We start from the raw sequence: 9,579 nt of genomic DNA on the forward strand, positions 1-9,579 counted from the left end.
AAGAATGACAGAGGGTGACTCTATTTGTTCCCAGAGCTGCTGTAAAACAGTACCACGAACTGGGTGGCTCAATCAACAGAAATTGATTGTCTCATGGTTTTGGAGGTTACAAGTTTGAGGTAAAAGAGTGGACAGGGTTGGTTCCTTCTGAGGCTGTGAGGAGGACCTGTCCCACGCCCTCCCCTGCCCCTGGCTTCTGGTGGTTTGCTTGAAATCTTCGGTGTTCCTCAGCTAGTAGAAGTACTCTCTGCCTTGATTTTAATAATAAAAAAAAAGTGTTTAACTGTGTCCCTTTTGCTGCTTTACCGAGGCATAATTGACAAATAAAATTGTAAGATATTTAAAGTGTACAGTGTGGTTATTTGATATACATTGTGAAAGAAGCCCCCCCCCCCCGAGTTAATCAACACATCTGTTATGTTACCTCACACATTTACTTTTTTTTTTTTGTGAGAACATTTAAGTTCTTAGCAAATTTCAATTATACAATACAGTATTACCAACCACAGTCAACATGTTGTATATTAGATCCTCAAACCTTATTCATCTTATACTTTCTAGCCAGCCTTTTTCTGTTTCCTTTACACCCCAGCCCTGGCAATGGCTTTTTTTTTTTTTTTTATTGTTTCTAAGTTTGACTTTTCTTTTTATTTGACAAATAAGTGGTTCCATGCAGTATTTGTCTTGTCTGTCTGCCTTCATCCTTTTTTTTTTAAAGACTTTATTTATTGATTTTAGAGAGAAAAAGGGAGAGAGAAAGGTGGAGAGTGGGGAGGAGCAGGAAGCATCGCTCACAGAAGTTGCTTCTCAAAAGTGCCTTGACTGGTTAAGCCCAGGGTTTGAATCTGTGACCTCAGCATTCCAGGAGATGCTTTATCCACTGCGCCACCACAGGTCAGGTTGTCTGCCTTCATATTCACATGTGTTCTCCCTGTGTGCATGTCTCTGTGTCCATATCACCATTTTATTTTATTTTATTATTATTTTTTTTAAGGAGGGAACTTTATTTAATATTAAAGCTGGGGAGAGGACCGGAAGGGAGGTCGGCTTCACTTGGTGATGGTGTTCGCATTCATGCTCTTGCCACTGCCACTGAGCACGATGTACGGTGTCTTCTGGGCCTTCTGCTTTTCCTGGAGCAAGGCCACAGTGCCCAGGGGCGTGTCGCTGGAGCTCATCTTCTTCAGAAGCGCCTCCTCATCCAGTTTCTTCATCCGCCGCTCCGTCTTCATCTTGCCTGAGCCTTTCCCATGGAAGCGGTGGGACAGCTGCCGAAAAGCCTCCTTGGGTGTGAGTTTCTGACCTGTCTCGTCCACATACTCGATCTTAACATCGGGCTTGTAGCCGTCCTTCTCCTTAAATCCTGGGTGAAGCCGCTGCACTCCTCCCTCCGGCTGTACTTGTCGTCGACGGCCATCTTGTCCTCAATGCAGCACACCGCTGATGGCAGGGACTTGCTGGGCGCCTTCACCCGAGCCACCTTCTGCACCGTTGTCTCCAGCAGACCTTTGTTCTGACGCAGGAGCAGCGCGGCGGCCAGCCCTCTGTTCACGATGGGCTCCTCGTCCAGGATGGTGGTGGAGGAGGCAGAGAAATCCTGATGCTGCTTTTCCTCATCCAGGTTGACTGGGCTCCAGCCAATGTTCTCCTCCCCGTCAGACTCGGAGCCGCCGTTGGCCGAGCGCTCCTCATCCCGTTCCAAGTCCATGAGCTCCTCCTGCTCCTCCCGGTTGCCAGCCAGCCCGTAGGTGGGGATCTCCCCCAAGGTGCGGCAGAACTCCGATGTGGCATTGAACACGATGGTCCCCTTCTGCTCCGGGTCCTCGTCCTCCTCCCAGCCCCGCTGGCGGGACTCCAGCTTCTTCACAATCTCCACCACCTTCTCGCCGCTATCTCGCAGCTGCTGCAGCTGCCGCAGCCGGCGCCCCTTCTCCAGCTGCTTCTGCAGCTCCAGCTCCGCCTCGTCCTCCTCCAGCACCGCCGGGTCCCCAGGCCTCCTCCCCAGGCCCTAAACACCAGTCATATTGGATTTAGGGCCCACCCTAGTGATATCATCTTGACTATTTATAATGACCCAAATAAAGTCACATCATGAGGCACAGGACCTCAACATATAAATTTTTGAGGAACACAGTTCAACCCCTAGTAGAGACCCTGAGCTTAGTTACTGCTCTTGCTGTCTGCAGGGGCCTAAGGAGAGCCACCCAGGGCCTCTGCCATGCACCTCTCTCTCTCTCTCTCTCTCTCTCTCTCTCTCTCTCTGGTGATGGGCCAAGGATGCCTTGGAACCATTTGGGGACATGTTCACAACCATAAATATCCTACTACAAGGGAAATCTAGTTCTCTTCTTGTATTGGCTTTGGACTTGGACTTCTTGTATCGTGAGCTTATTCCATCCCAAACTGGGAGATCAGTCACTAAGCTTAAAAAGGCAGAACTTGTTATAACTGATATTGCAATTAGGGATCCTATTAACTCCCGACTCCAAGACAAAGACTTGAATCTTCTGAGACGAGATGTCTGCCAAGCATCTGCCAGGGACAATAAAAGTAGTAAACACGTCAGTGTCTGCACGGCGTCTGAAGGGGATGCGACTCTCTGAAGTACATCCTGACACGATGGGCCTGCCATGGCTAGTTACACGGCTTGTATTTCGATTTGAGGAGCTCTGTCTTGGCTTCATGTGGTGAATCTTTCTCTGTATCTGTCCAGAGTATTACCTTCTTCATTAATATGTCACTAAAATTTAAAAGGCCACCCTTCTGCCTCTCAGGTAATCATTGCCGACAGGTTTGAGGCACGTTGTGAAAAGCATGTTTCTCAGAGAAACCGGTTCCCATAGAATATTGGTGGGTAGTGTGCTTGGCTTTTAACTACTTGAGTTCCTGGGATAACTAACTTACAGGGCATAAAGGTCTGCTGTGTGCTTGCTTCCTCATAAAGCTCTTTTGTGGGGGTTTTGGTTCGTTCTACTAATTTCATAATCCATATTTCCCTGTACCCAGGTATGCGGGATCATTCCTCCCACAAGGAAGGAACCAGCCAGAAGGAAAATCATTTTGCTTTTGTTTCTTTAGCACTTTCTCTCTTTGTTTTAGGATTCCCCTCACTCCTGGGGGTGCTGTCCCCTCTGGGCATCTACTGCCTGGAGATCAAAACCCCTCAATGGGGCCTGAAGACAAGTAGCTAGAGGTTCAGTGAGAAGTGAAGTTGTTGACATCTGACTTCTGGCTTTTCTTTTTATTTCTTTCACCAGATTATTATGTTCATTTTTCCTAATAGATTTTTAAAAGAAACACATACGCTAAATGGAGTAAGGATGTTCTCCATGCTCTTCTATTTCTAATTTGTGATGACTCGGGGAGCTCTTGATTGGCCCAGCTTTCTTTTATAAATCTCTCATTGTATTATTTGGAGGCTGTTGAAAAGACTCTGTTTTGACCATAAGATCTATATACTGTAATAATAATGCTTTCCAAAAGGACTCATAAATATAACCATGTGCAGGATGGATTTAGACCCAAGACCTTCTCTCAGACAAGGTGGCAGAAAAGACAGCACACAAATTCTTACGTCCAGGTGTTCTAGTGACATGTCACTTCACCTTCACCTTCCTGGCTTTACTGTCTTGCTTGTTTTTATAAGAATTTCATATGAACCCTGTATATAATCTGGTCATTGTTCAGTCTCTCAAAAGCAATCATTTGCACTAGTTGTGTGAACTAATTTTATTAAAATATAGGTGAGCCCTATTATTCTTTCTTTTCTCATCAGATCATCTTGAGTGAAATACAACCCACAGAAGTTCACACAGAGTACATATGCTGTTTTTTTATTTTTTAATTTATGATTCATTTTTAGAGAGAGAGAGAGAGTAGAAAGAAAAAGAGAGAAGGGGAGGAGCAGGAAGCATCAACTCCATATGTGCCTTGACCAGGCAAGCCCAGGGTTTCAAACTGGTGATTTCAGCATTCCAGATTGATGCTTTTATCCACTGCGCCACTGCAGGTCAGGCTATGCTGGTTACTTTTTAACAGTGAAATTAGTCCTGTCCTCATAATTGCATAATGTTAAAGAAATATATACAAATTTATATAAAATATAATTTTTAGAAATGAAAATTTTAAGGGAAAGTAGTTTAAGTTACTAATATACAAATAATATCATAAAATGAAAATTCAGTCATAAATCAATTTCAACACCACTTTTAGGTACTGATTTAAATGCAATTTAATCAATGCTTTCCTCAACCTCTTTGGTTTTAAGAAGAGTGACTACTATGCTACTTTAAGTATTGATATTTAATCTTGCAGGTTACAGATATACAGGAGCCTAGGAAAGGCCACCTACACCTCAACAGTAGTCATTCCCTCTGTCTTCCACTTTTTAGGCCATTCTTACTCTATTTTGAGGGGTTGTTCAATATTCAACCTTTGAAATCTCACATCATAGAACCTGCACATTGCCACAGGCCCAGAAAATCATGTCAAACATTGCATTCTATAGAGAATATTATGAAAACATCTGGGCTTACATTTTGAACCACACATTTCCAACTCTAAATTACATCTTACTGTTCTTTTCCAAACTATACATCCCCCCAAGTCCCGTGTGGCTGAGATTCTGTCTCAGGTCATTTGCCAGCCTGTTGATTTGGCAGGCTGACCTTGGGCCAGGTGATCACTGGCCTGAGTTACTCACAGTGGAGGAGTGGGGGAGAGAGTACATTCAAGGTAATTTCCTCCCTAACTCCCTTCTCTAAAGGGAATAGATCCAGAGACTTCTGCTAGAATCTGTAATTCAGAAGGGAGGGGCACTGCATCATCCTAAGGCACATGGTCCAGGAAGGAGAGAGAATTAAAGATGCTTTTCAGGTCTGGAAAGTGAGCAGTAAAAAGTTCAGGTTCTGTGCTCGACAAGAGCCGGAAGCTGGAGGAGTGAAGCTGATGTATTTCTGTACCATCATCCCTGTTTTCTGTAAGATCATCAAAGGAAATGATGCAGGGAAAAAACTCTGTCTGGGTTCTTATAAACTGGACTGAAGTGCACATGGGCACACGCATGGAACAGTGAAGAACTTTTAAAAGGGAGATTGCTAGCCTTTTGGCCTTTAAATTAAGGGGCATTTAGAACTTGAAGGGATGGAATTTAAAGTTGAGGGATATTCATCCATTTTCATGGATGATGACTGTGGGGAAAACAGCTGTGTTAGGCTTGCTCGCTGGTTTCCCGGCTGCAAACACTGCATGATTAGTGCATGAGCATGTGGCAGAAAGCCACGAGTGTGACTCTATGAAAAGCTTTGGGTGCTTTTCCTCAGTGGGGATTCCCCCAGATCGCTCTCCCTCCACTGCAAGATGCGGGGCCCCAGATTCCCTCAGCTGCCACTGCCACTGTGAGGGGCGGTTTTGCTGATCCCTTGTTCTCCACTGTGAAAAGCAGTTTTCCTTTGTTTATTCACTCACCTGTCTCTGCGAGCCTCCAATAAATGGGTATGGCCTGATGATGCTTTCCAGCTCCGCAGTTTCTCTACCATCTGCCTGAATCCAATGTGAACCTGCCTGGCCTCAACCACCAGCATCACAATGACAGACCTTGGATTTGGGTTTGCTCGGTTCTCCATAGAACCTTTGTTTATGGAGAATGTTTTTTTTTTTAATATTCACATCTGGTTTGTTCTGTAAACCTTGCCTTCAGGGCAGAGCTTGTCCAGGTTTTGAAGATCTGATACCTTGTCACACTTCAGTCCTAGTTCATTTGTGGCACCTTGTCATGGTTGAGATACTGCAACAGAAGAGCGACACATATATTTTTCTGATAACTCATTCATACATAAATCCCTTCCTGAAATTTCCCTTGGCATAAGCCTCTCTTTGGTCGTTGTAACACACAATTAATTTAAATCCCAATGTTTTTTAACTGTTTGGCCTCCTATAATGTATATAGGATCATTAGTTGCAGGCTATGCTCTCATGACTTTTGGATAATTAGGAGAATACCTTAGAACCAGCCACAGGTGAGCACAGAAATTCCCGAATGGAGTTAACAAGCTGATTCTCACATGTGTTCTTTTCCTCATTTGAATTGTGCTGCTGGTGGTGCCAATGTTGGCAGCAGAAAGAAATATGATGTTGGCTAATGGTTTGAGAAGGGGATAGAAGGACTTGGGGTCATCTGTGGCATATCCTATTTTGAGCTGAGCCAAAGGAGATTAATGCTGTCCCTTGCTTGATTAGCAGTGCCACTTGTCTGTCTCTCAACTTCAAAATGTATTAATTCTGAGACAACAGCTTGCATTGGAGTTGTCTTGTCCACGTTTGCAATTCAGCTTGTAAAATCCCACAGCAGTGGGCCGACTGGAGGAGGTGGCTGAGATGCTGCAAAACCCTGCTTGGTTTTTGTTAGCTTTTCTTTTTTTGTGTGACAGAGATAGAGACAGAGAGGGACAGATAGACAGGAAGGGAGAGAGATGAGAAGCATCAATTCTTTTTTGCAGCACCTTAGTTGTTCATTGGTTGTTTTCTAATATGTGCCTTGACCAGGGGCTACAGCAGAGCAAGTGACCCCTTGCTCAAGCCAGTGACCTTGGGCTCAAGCTGGTGACCTTGAGGTTTTGAACCTGGGTCCTCTGTGTCCCAGTCCAACACTCTATCTATTGCACCACCTATTGGTCAGGCTTTTGTTAGCTTTTCTGACAAGGGCTTTCAGAATAATGCTAAAGTGCTTAAGCTTGAGCCTGCAAAGTAATTGGTGTCTTGTGTCTCTAGTTAAAACTCATTTTAGCAAAGAGTTCTAGAGTGAGCAGCCTTAAATCTATTCAGATGTGTACATGCACTTATTCATGTGAGTGTCAGGAAATTTCTTGCTAAGATAGCTTACTTAGAGCACTATGCTAAGTGAAATAAGCCAGTCAGAGAAAGACAAGTATCATATGGTTTCACTTATATGTGGAATCTAATGAACAAAATAGAAACAGACTCATAGATACAGAGAACAGACTGACAGCTGTCAGAGGGGACAGAGGTTGGGGTGCAGGGTGAAAAGGTGAAGAAACTAAGCAAAAAAAAAAAAAATCCAAAAACTCATGGACACAGACAACAGTATGGTGATTTTCAGAGGAAAAGGGTGTCGGTGTGGGAAGGTAGAAAAGAGTAAAATGGTGATAAATGTTGATGGAAGGAGACTTGACTGGAGGGGGGGGGTGAACACACAATACAATATACGGATGATACAGTGTAGAAATTGTATACCTGAAACCTATGTAATTTTACTGGCCAATGCCACCCCAATTAATTCATTAAATGTAAATAAAAGTTTTTTAAAAAAATGATGTACTTCCTAAGTACATCACTGTGATGTGAATCCATAATGTGTTCCTATACAATCATCCCTCGCCATATCGTGGTTCACTTTCACAGTCTTACTGTATCGCGGATTTTAAAATTATATATATCTAACTTTGTATCACGAATTTTTCACTGTATTGCAAGATTTTGTGGTATATAGGTATTTTTATATATTTATTATTTTAATTATTTTTGTGGTAAAATAAGCATTTTCTAGCCTAAAAAATGAAAAACAATATAAAAATATTAATGAAAACATATTAGTATTCACTAGTGAGTACCCATATAGGATTTTATATGTTGTTAAAATTACGTAGGTTTAAGAGTATAGAAAGTGTTTAAGAGCATAGGAAGTGATTATAAGAGTGTGGGAGGTTAATAACAGTGTGGGAAAGGTTTATAAAAGTGTGGGAAGGGTTTATAAATCCTTAAAAGAGATATAAATAATAAAATAAATACAAGGTCGCTACTTTGCGGATTTTCGCCTATCGTGGGGGGTTCTGGACCTAACCCCCCAGATAGATGAGGGACCACTGTAGTCAAAAGTTGTTTGTGCTTGGATTTTTAAATGCTCAATGTACCTCATCTGGCTGGGAGTTATCCAGGTTCAGGTGTCAAAGCATGTCTTTTACTACTTACTGTGAGAATGGTTTCCATCCCATTTGCCCATACACGGAAAGTTCAGTGTCTAAAGTATCTATTAACAGTTCTGTGGACCCACTTTTCTTCTTGCAGGAAGTTGAGAACCTGGTAGGTCCCTCCCTGATCTTTGGACCTAAGAGGCCTGAGTTCCAATTTCAGCTCTGGCACTCACCAGAAACAATGATCTTTTATGGATGTAAAGCATGTGGAAGAATTGGAGTAAATGATAAGTGCTGTCATTGAATAATAGAAAATGAATTTTTAAAACTTTGGATATAAATGTCAACCTTTCCTTTACAAGGGTTATGCCAATTTTACATTCCTACCATGATTGTTCTGAAATTCACTGGATATTATCATTTAAATAATCCTACCCAGCGTATAGGAAAGTTGTTTTGTTCTTGCTCTAGTGTGTGTTTCTTTGATGCCTCATGAGGTTAAACACATTTTTTATATACTTATTGGCTTTTTATGATTTCTTTTTTGAATTGCCTTTTAATATATATTGCAAATCCCCTTGTTCACTCTATCTTCCTCAATATAATACAATAATAATATAAATAATAAAGACATTATACTTCTTTTGGAAGTTATAACAATATCACCATAGCTTTTTTTTTTTTAAAGGCTGGGTCCAAATCACATTGCATGAGCTTGGCATCTTGATGAACCCCACATTATTCAAAACCATTCCTTTACATATAGATTTCCTCTCTGATTCTATTTTTCTCTTTCTTTGTCACAGGTAGTTTCATGGGAGAGTCCCTTTTTTCTTTTCTTCTTATATGGCCATCTTTTCAAACTTTTTAGTATTTCCCAATAAAACCACACTTTGTTGGCCTTTGAGCAGATTAGGATGGTGAACAGTTCTCTCCCTGGGCTGAGATCTGGGTCCACACCTTTCAGGCAGCCCCTCGTCACCAGGGTCAGACATAATGGCATGGATGGAACTGTTCCTTTGGTTTGCGCAAGAGGTCATGGGTGTTGAGAAAAATCAATTCCTTCAATCGTTTAGTAAATATTAATGAAGGGACTGCCATGCCCAACCCCTGTTCTAAGTGTGAATATGGTGTGAACAAAGCAGATAAAATTCTTTCTTCATACATACATAGTTTCACCTGAAATCACTTTGAAAGTCACTACCCTTTCCATTCCTTTTCTGTCACCTTGTCACTTCTCCTTTGATGTGCTCCTTCAGTTTTCTTTACTATTCTACTATATAGTCTTATAACAATTGTCCAGGATTCTCATCTCTGTTTTCACTAGGAGACAAAACTGTTGAAGGCAATGGAGATCTCTGAGTTCATGATTTCTCCTCTAGTGTTGTATTAATCAACAAAAACGGACCTAAAGACCTCATCGTGTCCAGAATAATGACTCATGGTTCTAGTTACAACCTGAAGGGTTCCAGGAACACTCAAATGGCATTTTGGAATTTTCCCATTACTGTTAATTAAATTCACACTTATCTTTTCTAAGCTCCAGAATATCTTTCAGATAAAAGCAGAGAGAACAAAATATCACGTCAAACATAAAATTACCACTGAGCTACGGTATGTAAGCCTTTATCAATAAGTTCCATTGTAGTTT

At 41.9% G+C, this 9,579-nt stretch overlaps 1 pseudogene; it reads right to left on the reverse strand.

Moving 5' to 3' along the window:
- Positions 1-1,019: 1,019 nt before the first annotated feature.
- Positions 1,020-3,331, reverse strand: LOC136388128 (U4/U6.U5 tri-snRNP-associated protein 1 pseudogene; annotated as a pseudogene).
- Positions 3,332-9,579: the final 6,248 nt, after the last annotated feature.

This window comes from Saccopteryx leptura, chromosome 1 (assembly GCF_036850995.1).
Source record: "Saccopteryx leptura isolate mSacLep1 chromosome 1, mSacLep1_pri_phased_curated, whole genome shotgun sequence".
NCBI lineage: Eukaryota > Metazoa > Chordata > Mammalia > Chiroptera > Emballonuridae > Saccopteryx > Saccopteryx leptura.